The sequence below is a fragment of the Chrysemys picta genome, chromosome 13 (genome assembly GCF_011386835.1).
Source record: "Chrysemys picta bellii isolate R12L10 chromosome 13, ASM1138683v2, whole genome shotgun sequence".
Taxonomy (NCBI): domain Eukaryota; kingdom Metazoa; phylum Chordata; order Testudines; family Emydidae; genus Chrysemys; species Chrysemys picta.
This window is the reverse complement of record NC_088803.1, coordinates 24,698,422-24,715,936: the sequence shown is the minus strand read 5'-3', so window position 1 is coordinate 24,715,936 and position 17,515 is coordinate 24,698,422. Positions and strand designations below refer to the sequence as shown.

Below are 17,515 nucleotides of genomic sequence, written 5' to 3'. Positions count from 1 at the left end.
AGCAGCTGCTCTGTGCCCAGAGCCTCACATTGGAGCACTCAGCCTGCCCCTGAGGCTCTCTAGAAACATGGGCAGTTGAGAACATTGAAGTAAAATCTATTGTCCCCTGGGTTTAACAAGTGCCCTTCACGGAGCAATGGTTCCCATCTCCAGCTGCAGCCATTGCAGCCCCTCAGAAGTGATGTTTCCACCCCTCGGGCAATAACGTTATCCTACCATATAATCCTTCACCCTGTAGGCCTGCTAGGGACCCAGCCATCTCGCTGGCAAGGCACTTCCCGGCCAAACCCACACTTCCAGGGGCTCCGAACTGATTTTTGAAGTTACTCTTTGGGAAGAGTTCTTACTGTTCTCATCCCACAAGCACTGGAACATCCTGGAACCATTGGGAGAGAATCCCTGCAGCCAGAAATGCTGTGAGGAAATGCTCTGTGGCAACTGTCCTCATGCCTCTGTGTGTCACGTATTCTAGCATGTTTTAAGAGTCACTTGAGCTGGTGTCCCTCGCTACCAAACAGAGGGTACTGCTAGCAGGTTGCTGTCTGGACGGCAGGAATCCTTCATTTTGGAACCTCTCCCCCACTCCCCTTATTGTCTCATCCTTCCAAGCACTCTGCAAAGCTTGTTCAGGCTGTTGAGGAAGGTGTGGGTCGGGGCGCACATTCGTGGGCAGGCCTGTGTGTATGTTTAGGTTGTAATTTGTAATGTGTGGGCTACACACTAAGAGCTCTGGATAGGCACCTATCACAGCACTTCAAACCTTTGAAGAGATAAGTGAAATGTTCTGAAGAGTGGTTACTGAGAAGCAGCCCCTTCTTACTCTAGACCTGCCCCAATGTGCATCAAAGTCAGATGACTTTATTAAAGTAAAGTTTTACTGCTTTTAACTCCTGTCAGACCTGCAGAGCCAACAACGCTGCTCCAGGAGAGGCAGCTGGATTCCTTGGCAACTAATTCTGTTGAAGATGCCCAAGTTCCAGTTGGTGAGACCTGTACAAACCCAAGGAAGGCTAATGGGAATGCACAGGTGTCACAAAGGCAGACTGCAGTACTTTCATTACTGGAGAAAGGGTGACTGCAGTACTTTCATTACTTGGGAAGTATGCAGAACCGGGGGGGGGGGGGTGTACATCTTTTCAATCATAAAACCGAGCACATGTGATCTGCAGCTAGTGACAAAGGGATGATAAACATGGAGCCCTAAGAGGCCATTTTTACAGAATCCCCTTTCCAACAGAACCTAGCCCATTGCAAGCCCTGAATCCCTCAACAGGAAGCATTATGCCCTCACATTCCTCTCCGCTGCAGCATTGCTGTGCCTCTCCTGGGAGCTAAGAGGTGCACAGCACACTGGCCATGCTTTGGATGCAGGGGGAACCCCACAACTCATCCCAACACCTCACCCCCCCCCAATCCAAAGCGTATGTGGCAGAAACATCCACAGGTAATGCCAGTTACCACTTAGAATACTGATCATTAGAGACACCTGCAGCCAGTCCACAGGCTCCCAGAGGTGAACAGACAGCCATCTGACCAGCTCCTGCTAATCAGTGCAAGAGGAGTGGGCAGGCAGCACTAGTCATTGACAACCTCTATTTAGATGCTCTGTGGTTCCCATCACCATAGCATCCCCCCTCCCCACAGCCCTGGGGTGGGGGGCAGACAAGTTATCCCCATTTTACAAATGGGGAATGACACCCAGAGAGGTACAGTGACTTGCCCAGATCTCTTTGCCCAGCATCTCAACCACAAGTCCTTGGCACATCCCACTCGGAGATGGGACAGGCTTAGCAGGATCGAACCAAGATGGCTTCCATGGCTCCCCTCAGGCCTCACCCAGTCAAGATGGTCCCCTGTTGCTCCATTACCCCAGCCCTCATCTCACTGGGATCCATCCTCTCCCCCATGTGGCTCTCATCTATTTGATGTCCCCAGTGACTTCAGGACAGCAAGGACTATTGGCTGGCCATGCTCAGATGACCATCCCCCTTCATATCAGACACGAGCAGCACCATCTCCATGAACAGTGACTGGATAAAGAGCGGCAACTGAAGCCAGGAAAATCAAGGAGAGGCTGGTGGGGAGAGTGAAGCACTAAGAGCTTAGCACCTCTCTAACATCACCCTCAGCTCAGCAAGGGAGCTTGCAGCCCCAGTGTCTGCCTGCATTTCATAAAGCAACTGGACGCACAGCCACAGAACTCCCTTTCCAGAGATAGGAGGGAGAGTGCAGTGCTCTGGGCAGCTGTCAGACTTAGGCATAGCACTCAGAGCCTGCAGGCCTCATTACTGTAATCCGTTACACCTGGGTATGAAACCACCATCCTTGAAAAAGCTACATTTAATTAAACATGCAGCCATCCGCACAGCACCACAGGCAGCAGAAAGCCACTTTATATGCTGGCTTCCTGTGGGATACCAGGGCAAATTCAAGAGCTCAGTCCTCATCTCCCAAACACTTCATGGAACTGGCCCAAGCTACCTCCAAGAGTAGCCAAGCCAGCTACATTCCAGTGAAGCGAGGTAACCATTGCCCTCAAGAACTAGGCTTGTATGTGTGTAGGAAATATTTTCTCGATGACTGGCCCACGAATCTGTAACTGTCTATCGAAAGATCAGGGTGACCACAAACCTCAGTGTCTTCACAGCTAACTGCGAGCGCTGCTCCCGTCAGCCTGCCCACAATAACACCATACCAAGAACAAACAGCGCCAGGCCTGACTGGCTGGAGCAGGGAGAGTGAAACATATATGGCTTCATGTCCTCATACATGCATTCTGGGAAGTGCTCAAATACCCCCCCCCCGTGAAGGGCACCACACAGGAACCAAGACAGATCAATAAGAAATGTAGGTTTTCTAAATCTTTAAAAGAGAAACTAAAAAAAGAGCAGCACACTGTACACACAGATACCGTATTTTCCTTCCTGGCTTAAGCGAGCACTGAGTATTGAATCCAGACAGTTACCTGGGAATCTCAGAAAGAACTCCATTCTTCTCTCTTCTCGGGTGTTTAACAAATACACACAATGCACTTAATCACTATTTTATTTTGTAAAAAAAACCAAGAACATTAAATTTAAAACCAACGTTAATTCAGCATTATGTTTCAGGTGTTTATATGCACAAAAGCCAGGAAACTCAAGGCTATGGTTTCCATAGGAATAGAAGTGCTAACTCCTCATAAGTAGCAAAGCACTGATGTTTATTTCTGTAGGTAGGGTTAACCTTAACGACTTATGTATGTGCAAAGAGCAGAGTTAAGAGTTCTTGTAAGAACTATCACTTGGAATTTCCTGACTTCTGGGCAGGTAAAACTTCACCCAGAACTTAGTGCTGGCCTCATTTTGGGATGGAATGTACATTGTGTGGGTTTGTGTGTGCCTAGTGGCTGTACTTAAGAAATTCACTCTGGTTTCAGAGAGACTACCTGTTTGAGCAAAACTGTCAATATGTAATAAGGGGAACACACCTGGAACCAGTCACATTGTTATGCTGATACCATAAATAGTTTTTAAAGTGAGCTCATTGTGTATATTCATTCAAATGGGCACACACAAGTGGAGGAGAGGCCATAGAACCTCCTGTGTAAATGAGAGTGAGTGACCAACCCCAATTTTTCAGTTTCCTCCATGGCTTGCGAAGAGAGAGGTTTAATACAACAAAGGACAATTTGCTTCCTGAATCCTCATGTCAAATGTAGGTTTTTAATAAATACACGTGTCAAAATTCTTGAAAGTAGCCACTGGTTTTGGGTGCCCAACTATAGACACCTTGAGTCTAAAATTCAGGGAGGTTCCCATCAACTTCAGCAGGAGCTGGGAGTGCTCACCACTTCAGAGTCTGATCCAAGGTGTCTCAAGTCAGGCACCAAAGATAAGGCACCCAAAATTTCCAAGAGACCCTCTCAAGTTAGGGTGTTTTTTTTCTTTAACATCTCACCACCACACACACCCACACCCCCTCCCTGTTTGTGTCACAGTGTTTTCTCCTGAGCTAGAGTGGTGTCCCAGCACACCTGCCCCATGTCCCCTCACAGCATATCCCAGGGCAGCTGCCTCACACTCACTTATCTAGCAAATTGGAAATAAGACACATTTTTAACTAGGATATAGAAGCAGGTCAGACCAGATGATCTAATGGTCCATTCCAGACTTAATCTACTGTCCCGCTCTACTTTCTTCTCTTTTGCTGGAGGAGTCTAGCACCCTCTAGAATAAGCAGAGATGTCTGCATTGTGCTAGTAGTGCTCCCAGTATGGAAGCTTCCATTGCATGTCCATTTTGGACACTCAGAACAACTCTCCTTTGGAGTGAAGCTTTCCCAGTCTGGGCTCAGTCCGAAGAGTCATTGGCTGGGTTGGTTGGTTGTTTTTTTAACTTGAGCAAATTGGGCTCCAAAACTCTCAGGACTTTTGGGGGGGGGGGGGTCTCGGAAATTTGCTATACCCTCATACATTCCTCACTTCCATCTGGAAAAAGACGTTTACGTGGCAAGGATGCAGCCACCCAAAAGTGACTCAAGAAGCTGCTGTTCTGTAATCCCAACCTGGCTGAGAGCTGTCTCAAGGTAGACATCCGAGAGAGTTCCAGCCTCTGGCCCCATCCGAGTCCATCCCTCCCAGCGAGCTACTGGCTGGAGAGGGTTACATCTTAACATCACAGAATTAAAAAAAAATAAAAAAATAAAAATTAAAAGCTAAAAACTGTTAATGCAACAATAAGACTGTGCAGTCAAAGCTAGGGAGAAAGGCAGACTGTGGAAATTAGGAATCCTACAGCAACTGTAATATACTAAATATCAACAAAAATAAATTGAAGTACACAAAGAACGAGAGATAAGAATGGCAAATACAACTTGCATGCAGCAGGGACCAGATAACGCCACCGTGAGATGCTTATGGTTGGCTGTGCAACCTGAACGTTGCACGTACTCACACTAGGAACATAAACTGGGACTAGTGGCCGCTCTGCACAACTTTTAGAAACAGCACATTGATTAAAAACAAACTCCATTGGTGTGCAGCCTTCTCCACACACATTATTGAACTCAGACCCCTCACTAGCCTCCATATTTAGAACGGCTAGGCAGGTTTGCTCCTCCCATTATTCCTGGTTTCACAGTGTGGTTTACACCCATTGCAAACCAGGTATTCTCTAGTCTAGAGGCAATAATACAACTCCCCAAGCAGTAAGGAAACAGCTTCTGGCTGAAGCACAACGACCAACTGCATCACTTCCTCCATGGAAAGGGGCCTTACAGTGGTGAAGGGGTGAACATCCCTAGATGCTATTAACTAATAATGTCATTCAAGTGCCTACCTCTCCTTGAAGCTTTTGGGGCTCAATCCCAACAGGTGAGGTATGCCTCCTACCAAAGGCACAGTACCCTCAATTCTCACTGACTTCCCAGGGAGCTCACAAACCTGCTGGAATAGCCCCCAGGAAACATTCTCCTACCTGACCATCAAGTGCCTGTCTTGAGCATTAAAACCCAAGAGCAGAGTTGAAGGCAGTTCCTCTGGGCACAACCACAACATCAATATTAAATAAATAATAATAGCCGCATACTGTCCGATTGCTAGACTGCATGCTAGATAATCCCATATAAGGGAAGATTCTGATCGTCGGATGCATTGTCCTGGATACATAGAAAGAAAATATTCTACCAGCCTGAAATATTAGGGGAATCTGGGATTTTTTGATTTTGGAGGTCTTTTTATATCATGAGCTTACACACACAAGTTTTCTGTACACCGCTACCCTGATATAACGTGACCGGATATAACACGAACTCTGATATAACACGGAAAAGCAGTGCTCCGGAGGGGCGGGGCTGCGCACTCCGGCAGATCAAAGCAAGTTCAATATAACGCGGTTTCACCTATAACGCGGTAAGATTTTTTGGCTCCCGAGGACAGCGTTATATCTCTGAAGACTCATTGTTAGAAAAGAATGTCAGCAAGATTGTCCCCAAGTCTCTCACTCAGTTAGCCATTTAGAAATTCCACTGCAAACTCTTTAGGGCAGGCATTGTCTATCCCCAGGAGCCTGTAGAGATTTAGCACACTGGGACCCCCATGCCAATCGGGACCTTGGGGCAACCACCAATATACTAACAGATTGCAATAATATCTAGTGTACAGTACCATCGCTTTGGGGGAAAAGATAACTCTGATTTTCTATTATTTATCAAGGTACCTAGAGGAATATTTTTTGAGGTGTCTTAAATCGAAATAAGCCACCGTTGTATCCATGTGTGGTTGTTACTAAACGCCCACAAGTTACTCCCTTTGTGGAGTTTGCTTTCTGCACTTCACCCAGCTTGGACACTGGGCACTTCCACTTCCTGGCAGCAGCTCTATCTCTGCTTCCACCTGGTAGCACAATGCTGCAGTATTTGCCTTTCAAACATTTCAGTGGAGGGTTAAAAATCTACTTCCCTGAAAGCAAAAAGAGCTTTCATTCTTAATTAAAGTAATAATTAAAAATCTCTTCTATTCCTGTAAGGTTCTGTTGACCTCTGGACAGAATCTAAGTTTAGGGCTCACAGGACTCAGCAGTGTTCCTTTAAGACAACTTCAGAGAATGTCTTAGAAACCTGCCTGCTTTCCCTGTACTCAACACACCAAATCCACATTCCTTTATTAATGGATCACCAGGAACAGGAGCCTGATCAATCCTTCCCTCTCTCCTTTTCAAGAGCAAATCGATGTGCAAGATACTAGCTCTTATCTCCAAGAACTCAGGCCAGAACGCCACAAGTTCATACAAAAGCACAAAAGCCCCTGAGCCAACAGTCTCGCTGCTCTGCAAGGCCAAAAGTTTAGCTGCTAGCCTCTTTAAAATGAGTTAGTTTGCATGAGCAAATGACTTTAAAAATAAGACACCATTAAATAAAATACTTTGCATCATCTACCTGTAAAACTTTATGTCCCTGGAGAAGTTATTATGGAGAAAATATTAAGACTCCCTCGAGATATTAATCTTAAAAATTATGAAACCACAATTCTAGGGAAAGAAATTTAGGTGTTGGTTTCTCATTCAGAGATGCAATAGTGCAACATAAGGAACATCTCCTCCATTTCTGAACACCGACAATTCACTGAGTCACTAAAAATCAGTGGATCGCAAAAAGATATGCATTATTGGATCTAGCAACATTGACAAAGGGCCCAGAAAACTACTGAAACGAACTACTAATAGAGACTGGTAGCACAGAAAGGGCCAACTTCCTAATTCTGATATATAAGAGAGAATGGAAAGAAGGGTTAATGTAACTAGTTAAATAAGGCACAGTTCTCTCCACCTAGCAAACTGCTATAACAACACACCGAAATAGATGGTGACAAAGCTTAATGACACCCTCCAAAAAGGACATACTTTAGTCACACACCACAGAAAAATGGTGCAAAAAGTTTGCTAATTTCAGAGGGTCAAGCTAGTTAATTGTTAATGCAGGTGCAGTGACCCCTGAAAACAAACGCCTACTTTCTGAGAAATAGTGCAATCCATGGCTGTGTTTATATTCTTTGGATGTTAAGAAAAAAAGACAGCAACAGTTTCAAGACATTGTCCGCAGATCCCAATGAGTGAAGAACCAAGCTTGCACTGTCAGTCAGTTTAAAATATTACTTTTTATTTTGCAACATTTTAAATGCCACTATACAAGGCAGGAGTTGGCAACCTTCAGCACGCAGCCCATCAGAGTAATCCACTGGCAGGCCGCAAGACATTTTGTTTACATTGACCATCCACAGGCATGGCCGCCCGCAGCTCCCATTGGCCGCGGTTTGCCGTTCCCAGCCAATGGGAGCTGCAGGGGTCTGTGCCTGCGGACAGTCAATGTACACAAAATGTCTCGCGGCCTGCCAGTGGATTACTCTGATGGGCCGCGTGCCGAAGGTTGCCGACCCCTGACATAAAGGTGTCCACAGATGTTTTGCTGGGATGTAATCCTAATAATATTGCATACTATATCATCATACTTTACACCTTCAAACTGTTATAGAGACATCATTCATTAACTTTCAACACATCTCTGCTATGTGCACACACACCCCTCACAGAAGGGGAAACTAAGGCACAGATTATTCAAGTGACACATCCAAGACCCCAGAGGGAGTTGCTGACCTTTCCTTAGCAGGTGATTTTAAAAGGTTGCTCATTTACTCAAATTTATTTAACTTTTAACGTCTCAAAACTAAAGAGAAGACAGTATTAAGAGTCAGTACTGGAAGAACAATAATTTCTCTACCAAGTCAGTGAGGAGGACACCTGGGTATGGCAGCTCCAAACAGAACTAGAGCAGAAGGGGTATCATCTATAAGTGATTTTTTTTTTTTTTTTTGCTCCAGATCCCTAAGTGGCCCCCTCAAGGATTGAGCTCACAACCCTGGGTTGAGTAGGCCAATGCTCAAACCACTCTATAAGTGAACTAGCCAATTTTCTCCAAGAGGAATTTATTTCTTGTGCAAAAGCATAAAGTCTGAAGCATTTATGATGCTGGGTGGTCCAAAATTAATTCCCCTCTGGAGAAGAGCATGACAGAGATGCCACCTGAATGAAGTAAACAAGAGACCAAAGACAGCACTGGAGCAGCTGCTTTCCTACCTATAACATGGATAGGATTGTGGGAACAATGTTAACGTGCTGCAGTGAGATCACATGAGCACTGCTCAACTTTCCCTCTCATTTGGCTATATTCTAACCAACCTGACACTGACAATTCAGCAATATGAGCAGGGCCACCTGCCAAGCATCTGTAAACCTGTAAATGAAAGGCTTTGAAATGAGAGCCAGTCTGGGAATACTACTCTAACAGTCAGGCCATTCCCAAAGACACCATTTCAATGAGGCCAGCAGTTACAGAGAAAGGAATCAGAGCCTTCTATATAGATGCATGGGATAATCTAACCCTTATGGATCACCATTCAATATGTTCTGCTACTCTACTCTACTGACCTAATAATAGGAACCCAACATTCTTTAGCCCCAGAAAGCATCTGCCATGCTTCCTAAAGAGGAGGTGAGGGGAAGGAGGAGACTGTTTTTGCAAGAAGTGTCTCAACTCACTCAAGAAATAAACCGAGCACTTTCCATACCAAAGTTAGTAAAAGGATCTCCCACATCAAAGGCCAGCAGCCGTCCCAGCAAGACCAGCTCCCTGTGCACCTACAAAGAGTCTGTGTACTCATCCTCCTCAGCTACTAACTTTACTGTGAGTTTAGCGCAATAGTCAGGAAAGTAAATTGATAAACAGAGAAAACCTTAGCTGTTAAGTGTGCCACTAGCCAGTGATATCAGCTGATGATTTGTCTTCATCTCTATATTGTTTGTCTGTCTCTTGCTGACTTCTCAGAACGTTTACCCTAAGAATCCTACTGATCAACACTAAGAAATCTATTCTGATGATCAGTAAAGTCACTGGTAAGGATACAGATAATTCCACAAAGCAATCATCAAAATGATTAGGATTAAAGCTTTGTAACATAACTGCTAGCTAACCCTCAGATGACTGCAGCATGAATGAGATGGGACTCTAATGTGCCAGTGATGCCATTCTATTGTGACATGGCTGCAATGTCACAATAGATTTGTGTCTGCTTTGCATACAGCAAGAGAGGCAGAACAGATTAGATGGTTCTGTAGGAAGGGTTGCTCCTTAATAGCATTCATTTATTTCTCCTAATCAATACAAGGTGGAAGATGACCTTGCTTGCCATAGGTCAGTTGGCAGGAAGCCCTTAAAGATGGTACCCTAGCCTTTGAAGGGGTTTGTCTGCTAGCCTTAAAGTTTAAAAACTTAATTATGAATTTACTTTGCTATAATTCTAACCAAAATACAGACTAGACAGCCAGAAATGCTGCACCATCGATCCTCTTCTGACACAGCTATTAAATAGCTTTGCCATAGGAGTGTGTAGAATCCATACATATGTTCAAGGCAGCCCTCTTCACCATCCTACTCAGGCAGCATGGTACCCAACATCTGGTAGCATATCTGATTTCTAACTACTCGTTGGTAAACAAAGATCCTAAATCCCATCAAAAGCAACAGAGGGTCCTGTGGCACCTTTAAGACTAACAGAAGTATTGGGAGCATAAGCTTTCGTGGGTAAGAACCTCACTTCTTCAGATGCAAGATGTTAGTCTTAAAGGTGCCACAGGACCCTCTGTTGCTTTTTACAGATTCAGACTAACACAGCTACCCCTCTGATACCTAAATCCCATCAGTTGCCCTAGACCCATACAGACAACCACAGCGGATACTTTACATAAGACTGCACTGACTCTGGACACCACCTGGCTTCACCTCCAACTGTAGCATACTTCCTTTGGGGGTTACTGGCTCACAGTGGCAATGGTTCGTCACTGGCTCCGATGTTCTGTATGATGCCATCCGGGCCCGCAGTGCCCCGTGTCATTACAAACGGGCTCACTTTGGAGGTACTGCCCAGTGCCATGGTATCAGGCTGGTTTCACATCGCACTATGCCAGCCACAGAGCCCCCGTGGGTGCGAGGAGCACTCGCAGGGGCACACGTCGGGCCCGCACACTGCCGGAGTATTGCAGCCCCCCCAAACGGCCAGCAAGGGATGCCCGCACCTGGCGGCCCGCGGGCAGCGCGCAGGTGAGCACGCAAAGCTCCGCGGCAGGAGGGCGGGCTGCCCCCGCAAGCTCGACCCAGCTCCGGCCAGGAACGGTCCCGGGCGGCGGGCCGGGGGCGGCGAGAGGGCGGAGCGCTGGACGCGGGCCACAACTTCTCCGGGGCAGACGGTCCCGCCCCCTCACAGCAACCGCGGCCGGGGGGAGGGGAACAGCCCCTGCCCGCGGGGAGCCCGGCCCCGGGGAGCGCCCGCAACGCGCCGGGCCGCGCCGTCCCCACAGGTGTGACCCGTCGGGCCGGGCCGCAGCCCAAGGACGGAGTCCCCGCCATGGCCGGGCCGCCCCCCCCGCCACCGGCCCCGCGCGGGCCCCGGCCGCCGAGTTCATTCATCGGACGGCGCCCCGCGCCCAGGCCGGCCCCAGCAGCGCCGGGCAGCCGCCGCAGCCGAAGTTGGGCGCAGAACTTACCTAAAATGGCTCCTGCAGCAGCCAAAGCCCAGCCAGCTATTATTTGGTGAAGTTTAGCCAGCCGCCCCGCGCGCGCAGCCTAGCCTGGCCCGGCCCGCCCCCGCTCCGTCGCCACTGGCCCCTGGCCGGCCCGCCCGCCTGCCATTGGCCGGCTTGCCCGTCAGCCACGCGCATCCCCTCTCAAGCTTGGCTGCAGCGCGCTTATTGCTAGCTCCATTGTGCTCCTATTTGCATTGATGTGATCGCTGCTGGGATTGGCTGGGCCGGGGCCGTGCAGCCCCCCCACCCCGCCCTCAGCCCCTCGAGCCACCCGGCTCTGCAGCCCCTGCCCCCCTCGGCGCTGCTTCTCGCCCCCTCTCGGCTTCCAGCTCTGCTGCACAGGGCAACGGCGGCTGCAAGTTCCCGGGGCTTGAGGCGGGGGGCAACCCCGAATTTCCATTGCATCCTCCAATCAAGGGGGGTTTTACTTGCTCCAACCAGAAAAATAAAAAAAACCTCTCCCCTTTGCATTCCACGTCTTTGCTCGCCTTTCATTTCCCGGATGTGAAATTTCCTGCACAAAAACACAATGTGTAAAGCTGGAATGTGCAGGGCTTTGCAGTGCATCCTCGCTCGCCGCGGGAGAGGAGGAGAAAGCAGGGCACAGGCAGGGATGCCAGTTGCCTGGGGCTGCAGCTCTTGGATGTTAAACTGCTAGGTACCACCTCTAACCCGTGCTGCTTCCCCACAAAATACCTATCGCCTGGTGTCTGCAATGGGAGTTAATAAAATGTAAACGGAGCCCTTTATTTTCTAATTGATTTATTTACCCCTGGTATTTAATAGGGGGCCAGCCACTTATGGGGCAAATGCATGTAACTAAAACAGCACTTAGGTTCCTTGGAACCTTAATTTATGCTGTAAAAAAGGTAGAAATAAGAAGCATGATATAGAAGGCCAAAGGCTCTCAGAGCCTCCATCTCTTTCTGCAAACATACTCCAACTAGGGCACTGCTCTTTGTTAGACTTGTTGCAGGGATGGTCCAAAGTACTCAGCTGCAGAGTGATGAAATCTTATCAAGCGCCACTCAGAGTGCTGTGAAATCCTGCCTTCCACGAGAGAAGTGACAACAACAAACATAAGGGTTAGGTTCTGCCCTTGACCCCCTACAGTGATCAGATGTACTGCAGGGGTCTTTCGAACAGGGTGTGCCAGAGTCTGCGATAACCTGGCCCAGCAGAACAGGTTGGAGATGGCAGACGGGTCTTCTGGCCTCCTGTCTTTTCACCTTCTTTTCACCTCCTTGTTCTCATGAGATGCAGCAGTTTTTCACTCAGCCCCTCTGTGATCTTAAATACCACATTAGTTCCTCTGGCCCCCCACCTCCTGGGAGCTGCTGCAGCCTGCAGTTCCTGGTAGCCACTACAATCTCTGTTCTCCAGCTCACCCCCAACATTGTCCACCTTCTGCTGGTTTCTCTCTCTCTGGGACATCTTTTCCAAGTGGGATTAATGTCTCCCAGTGAAGTGCCCAGAACTCATCAATTTCAATCTTTTTTTTTTTCCCTAGGGAAAAACCATCCTGATTTTCAGATTCAGTCAATGAAAGCTCAGCACCACTGAGAGCCAGGCCAATAGACGCGTTTAACACCCTGTTCCAGCACCCACTTGGCTTTCCTTTGTGTCAGAGAAGCTCCCATACCATTACTTTACAGATGTGACTGTACCTTGTCCAGCGCTGCCACAAGCCACTCTTCATACCAGTGTGTCACAACTGGCCCTAATGTCTAAATCTCACTGACTCCCTCTACGTGCTGCAGAATCTGATATTGTCTCCTTGGTAAATCATACTATACAACATGTTGCTTCTTTTCAGCATGATTAGACTAGTGCTGTTCCAGTTTCTCTTATCAGCCTTGGCTACATCTACACTACAGGGGGGAGTCGATTTAAGATACGCAAATTCAGCTACGTGAATAGCGTAGCTGAATTCAACGTATCGTAGCCGACTTACCCCGCTGTGAGGACGGCGGCAAAATCGACCTCTGCGGCTTCCTGTCGACGGCGCTTACTCCCACCTCCGCTGGTGGAGTAAGAGCGTTGATTCGGGGATCGATTGTCGCGTCCCGATGGGACGCGATAAATCGATCCCCGAGAGGTCGATTTCTACCCGCCGATTCAGGCGGATAGTGTAGACCTAGCCCTTGATTTTCCCCAGCTATTCCCATGCTCTGGGGTTGCCAAACAGTTGAGAATCCAGTCACTTGTTTCACTTATTACTGACGTTCATATTAACTGTTTATTTGCTCAATAGATATCTTGTAAATATGTATATTTTAAAAATCTTACCACCAATTATTAAAATAGTGGCTCAGATATTCAAAATGAGGCTGGGAAAGCACCAGAAAATAGAATTTAGGGAATGATCCCGCATTGTCTGGGAGCTAAGCTAGGTAACTTTTGAAGAGCTGATCTTTGGAATAGCTCCATTGGAGGCACCTGGCTTTGAGTTACTCTGTCCTTAGAATAGCATAGTAAGAAGTTGTAGCCACCTTTCTTAATTATATACCCAAGGCAGTCTCTTGCTTTAGAGCAAGATTCAGATGCCCTTGCTCATGCTGAGTAGCACCTTAATCTTCACAAATTTCCACTGGATCCTTTGATGTAGGAATGTCGACTAGATCTCTGTATATACCAGGGTTCGGCAACCTTTCAGAAGTGGTGTGCCGAGTCTTCATTTATTCACTCTAATTTAAGGTTTTGCGTGCCAGTAATACATTTTAACGTTTTTAGAAGGTCTCTTTCTATAAGTCAAATATATAACTAAACTATTGTTGTATGTAAAATAAATAAGGTTTTTAAAATCTTTAAGAAGCTTCATTAAAATTAAATTAAAATGCAGAGCCCTCCGGACAGGTGGCCAGGACCCGGGCAGTGTGAGTGCCACTGAAAATCAGCTCATGTGCCGCATTCGGCACGCGTGCCATAGGTTGCCTACCCCTGGTATATACCATCGATGAGACCACTGCTAGATTATTACTGTGTCCGGTTCTGGTATCTGCACTTTAGAGAGGATGCTAAAAATTTGAAGATGCTTTAAAGAAGAGTCACCAGAATGACTTAAGATCTGGAAAACCTGCCTTACAACAAGTGATTTAAGGCGCTCCATCTCTTCAGTTTATCAAAGAGAAGGATTAGAGGTGACTTGATTATAGTCTTTTAGTACCTACGGAAGGAAAAATATTTCTGGAAAGAGAGAGCTCATCAATCTAGCCGACAAAGATATAAGAACCAGTTGCTGGAAATGTTAAACCATTGGAACAGATTGACAAGGGATGTGGTGGAGTCTTTACAGCAAGACTGGATGTCTTTCTAAGAGATCTGCTCTAGTTCAAACAGAAATTATAAACTCATGCAGGGATCACTAGGTGTTATTCTCTGGCCTGTGCAATGTAGGTCATACTGGTCCTTGCTGACCTTACAAGCTAGGAATCTATTAAAGTCTTATTAAACATGAGCCTACCCCATAGAAAGCAGAGGTCCTAATCTCCTCCCACAGTAATTCCTTGGGCATCAATAGGAGCTAGTTGTATCCAGAGGGAGGGGAATAGGGCTCCAGCCTGGGATCACCCCAGTCCCTCTCACTTCTTTGCCCATCTCCAAATCAATTCCAATGTGACCTATTGGTTCTCAAAACCCCCATTGCCAGGCTGCACTCTGCTGGACCTCCTGAGAGCTTTATGTATTCTAGCATCCAGCTCCTCTTGGCTATGCACTCCCCCTGCACACTCACTCCACTCTAGACCTCTTGCTGAGCAGTTGGGATCCCCCACCCTTCCTGCAAGCCAGACAGATGCTTCCTCTCTTCAAATCTCACTTTGAAAACTTCTGGTGCATTTGAATCTATAAAACAACCCTAAAACTCTCCTTGCCTCCTTCCCCCCTTGCTGCCTCCTGCTATTCTCCACTCTACATGGAGCTGATCTGTCTCTACTATGTCCACTGGAATCTTTACCCTATCCCTATTCTGGGCATCACTTTCCCCCCTCTGACTAGATGAGATCTGCTAGATCCAAATGTGCAAAGTGCTTCTCCCGAAACTCCTTTCCTTTTCTCCTCTATCTCTGCACCCCCTCTCCCTCTCTCAAGTGTTCCTGATCTCTCTACATTTCCATATGTCCTGCCTTCCCTCACCCTTTTCTGTACTCTCTGTCTCAGAATTAACTCCTAATTCTTTGTATGAAGTACGCTCTGAAAAGTAACTTGTATTTTTATTATCAAAATACCAACAGCAATTCATGTAAAGACTAATCACTTTTTAGTTCTCTGAGCTAAAAAATGCACTTGAAACTGGTTAACAATCTTTGTGTTATAAATCCTGAAAAGATGGCTTTGTAGTGGAAAGTCACCTGCCAGTTTAGTCTTAAGCAGGACTGTGCTACTAGGTTAGACTTCTCACAATAAAAGTGATCATCATGCCCAACAGAAAGTAGATTTGGAAAGGCAGGTTTTGTGTGATGATATTTCACTGTGTTATTGATAGCATAACAGAATGGGGCTAGCACAGTGTGCGTCCCATCTGCAGAAAACACAGATGATTTCTGCCTGATTATTGCACACAGGCAGCACTGGTGGTCTCTAAGAATCTATAAATTTGGTTTGCCCCAAAGTTCTTACCTACGTCTGCTCCCATTAAAGTCAATATCAAAGACTCTGTTGGCTTCAAATAGGATCCAAACTGCACTATTCCCACATACTCTGAGATCCAGAAATGATCTTACCTCAAGATATGTGTGGCCCAGTTAGCCTGTGTGCGCTAGGGCAGACTGGTGATACTATATCAAGCTCTAGATCCTGCAAGGAGCTGAGAGCCCTCAACCCCATCCCATTGACCTCTGTAAGAGCTGTGGGCACCCAGCACATCCAGAGAGACACTCAGCATTTTTCAGCCCCATGCTGAAGAGAGTTGCTGGGTTGCCAAGAGTCAGAAAATGTAGTCACCCAAATGCAACTCACAGTAAAACCATCAAAAACTATCACTGATAGCGATTGTTACTCCTGGGAGAATTCTGCACTGAAATATTAAAAATTCTCTGCCAAAAAATTAAAAATTCTGCACACAATCTTTTAACATTATGCAGAATTCTGCATATTTTATTTGTCAAAATAACACTATATATATAACACAAAATAACACCAGTTTTGGTAATTTATTTAATAATACCAGTCAGCAACTATTTCTATAATAATACAGACAACAACAACAAAAAACCCAGGAGTAGAGAGTTAAAGAAACCCCTACAACAACCCAGTTCCTGTTTCTCTGCCCCTTCCCCACAGAGCCCAGCTGCAGGCCCAGACACCCACACCACAGATCCCAGCTGTGGGGTTGCCCCCAGCCCAGACATCCACATCCCCTCCCCGCAGAGCCCAGCCGTGCCCCACAGCCCTGACACTTGCATTCCCTCCCCCCAGAGCGCAGGGATCCAGAGGGAGAAGCATCCTAATGCTGGGTCCCAGGCTTTTATGGAGTTTCCTGCATGCCGCCTCCTTCCTTCAGGGCATGCCAGGAACTGCAGCTGCCGGAAACCCTCCAGCTCCATCCTCCTCCCCTCCAGCAGTGTCTTCTATTTGTGAGCTGGGGAGCTGGGCTCTGCCAGGTCCAGTAGCCCCTAGTGGCAGCCAGAAGCTCTGCAGCACCAATTCTGCAGGAGAAAAGGAAATTCGGCATAGAACATTAATTCTGCACAAATTCTTCATTACACAGTGGTGCAGAATTCCCCCAGGAGTAAATGCTTGTCAAGTGTCCAGTCTGAGTGTCCCATCAGGCAACACATAGACTCAGTGAGAGGAAAAGTAATGGACCCCAGTGGGCATGCCCCTTCTCTTGATGGTGTCCCTTCTTCCTTTTCTCCCTATCCCTTCATGTCCCCTGCTGGTGGCTGCCCCTCTGCTCAGTGACTCATTTCTCCGCTTTCCTACTGTCCCATACTGAGCTCTGGGTGCAACATGTAGCCTGCAAACATCTGGGGAACCTTCTTTAGAGAGCAGGATCTCTGATCTGTGGGAGGGAAGGGAGTGCCCCATGGCTGGGGATGTTTCAAACTAGACTGGACAAAGCTCTGGAGAACAGACTGTGGGGAACAATCCTGAACTGGCCTCCGAGGGGGAAGTACTAGGAGGTGGCCTGTATTATCTATGCATGCTGGGAACCAGGCCTCAGGTGATAATGAAAGCCTCTGTATAAGAAGAGCTGCTTGAGTCCATCAGGGGATGGAGCTGATAGAGACACCAGCTAGAGGGAAGAGCTGTCTGGAGAACCAGCTGAGAGAATTAAGAACGGCCAGATTAAAGAACTGCAGGGAGCAGGAAGGCTACTGCAGAAGACCGGGGTCAGGAGACAGGATCTAGCAGCCTGGGCTGGTTGAAAACTTTCTGGAAAAAACCTGTTTTTTGATGGAGAG

At 47.1% G+C, this 17,515-nt stretch overlaps 1 protein-coding gene across 12 annotated transcripts in view; it reads right to left on the bottom strand.

Moving 5' to 3' along the window:
* CHD6 (chromodomain helicase DNA binding protein 6) overlaps positions 1-11,190 on the bottom strand; it is a 203,331-nt gene extending 192,141 nt beyond the window's left edge. For 6 of the 12 annotated variants that reach the window (XM_024105115.3, XM_005295436.5, XM_042854957.2 and 3 more), the window contains exon 1: positions 11,073-11,188. The gene's annotated coding sequence lies outside the window, so the exon portion shown is untranslated. Of the gene's footprint in view, positions 1-11,072 lie in introns of all 12 variants that reach the window. The other 6 variants (XR_010592225.1, XM_065565660.1, XM_008168146.4 and 3 more) reach the window with 5 other exon arrangements.
* Between the last annotated feature and the right edge of the window lie 6,325 nt (positions 11,191-17,515).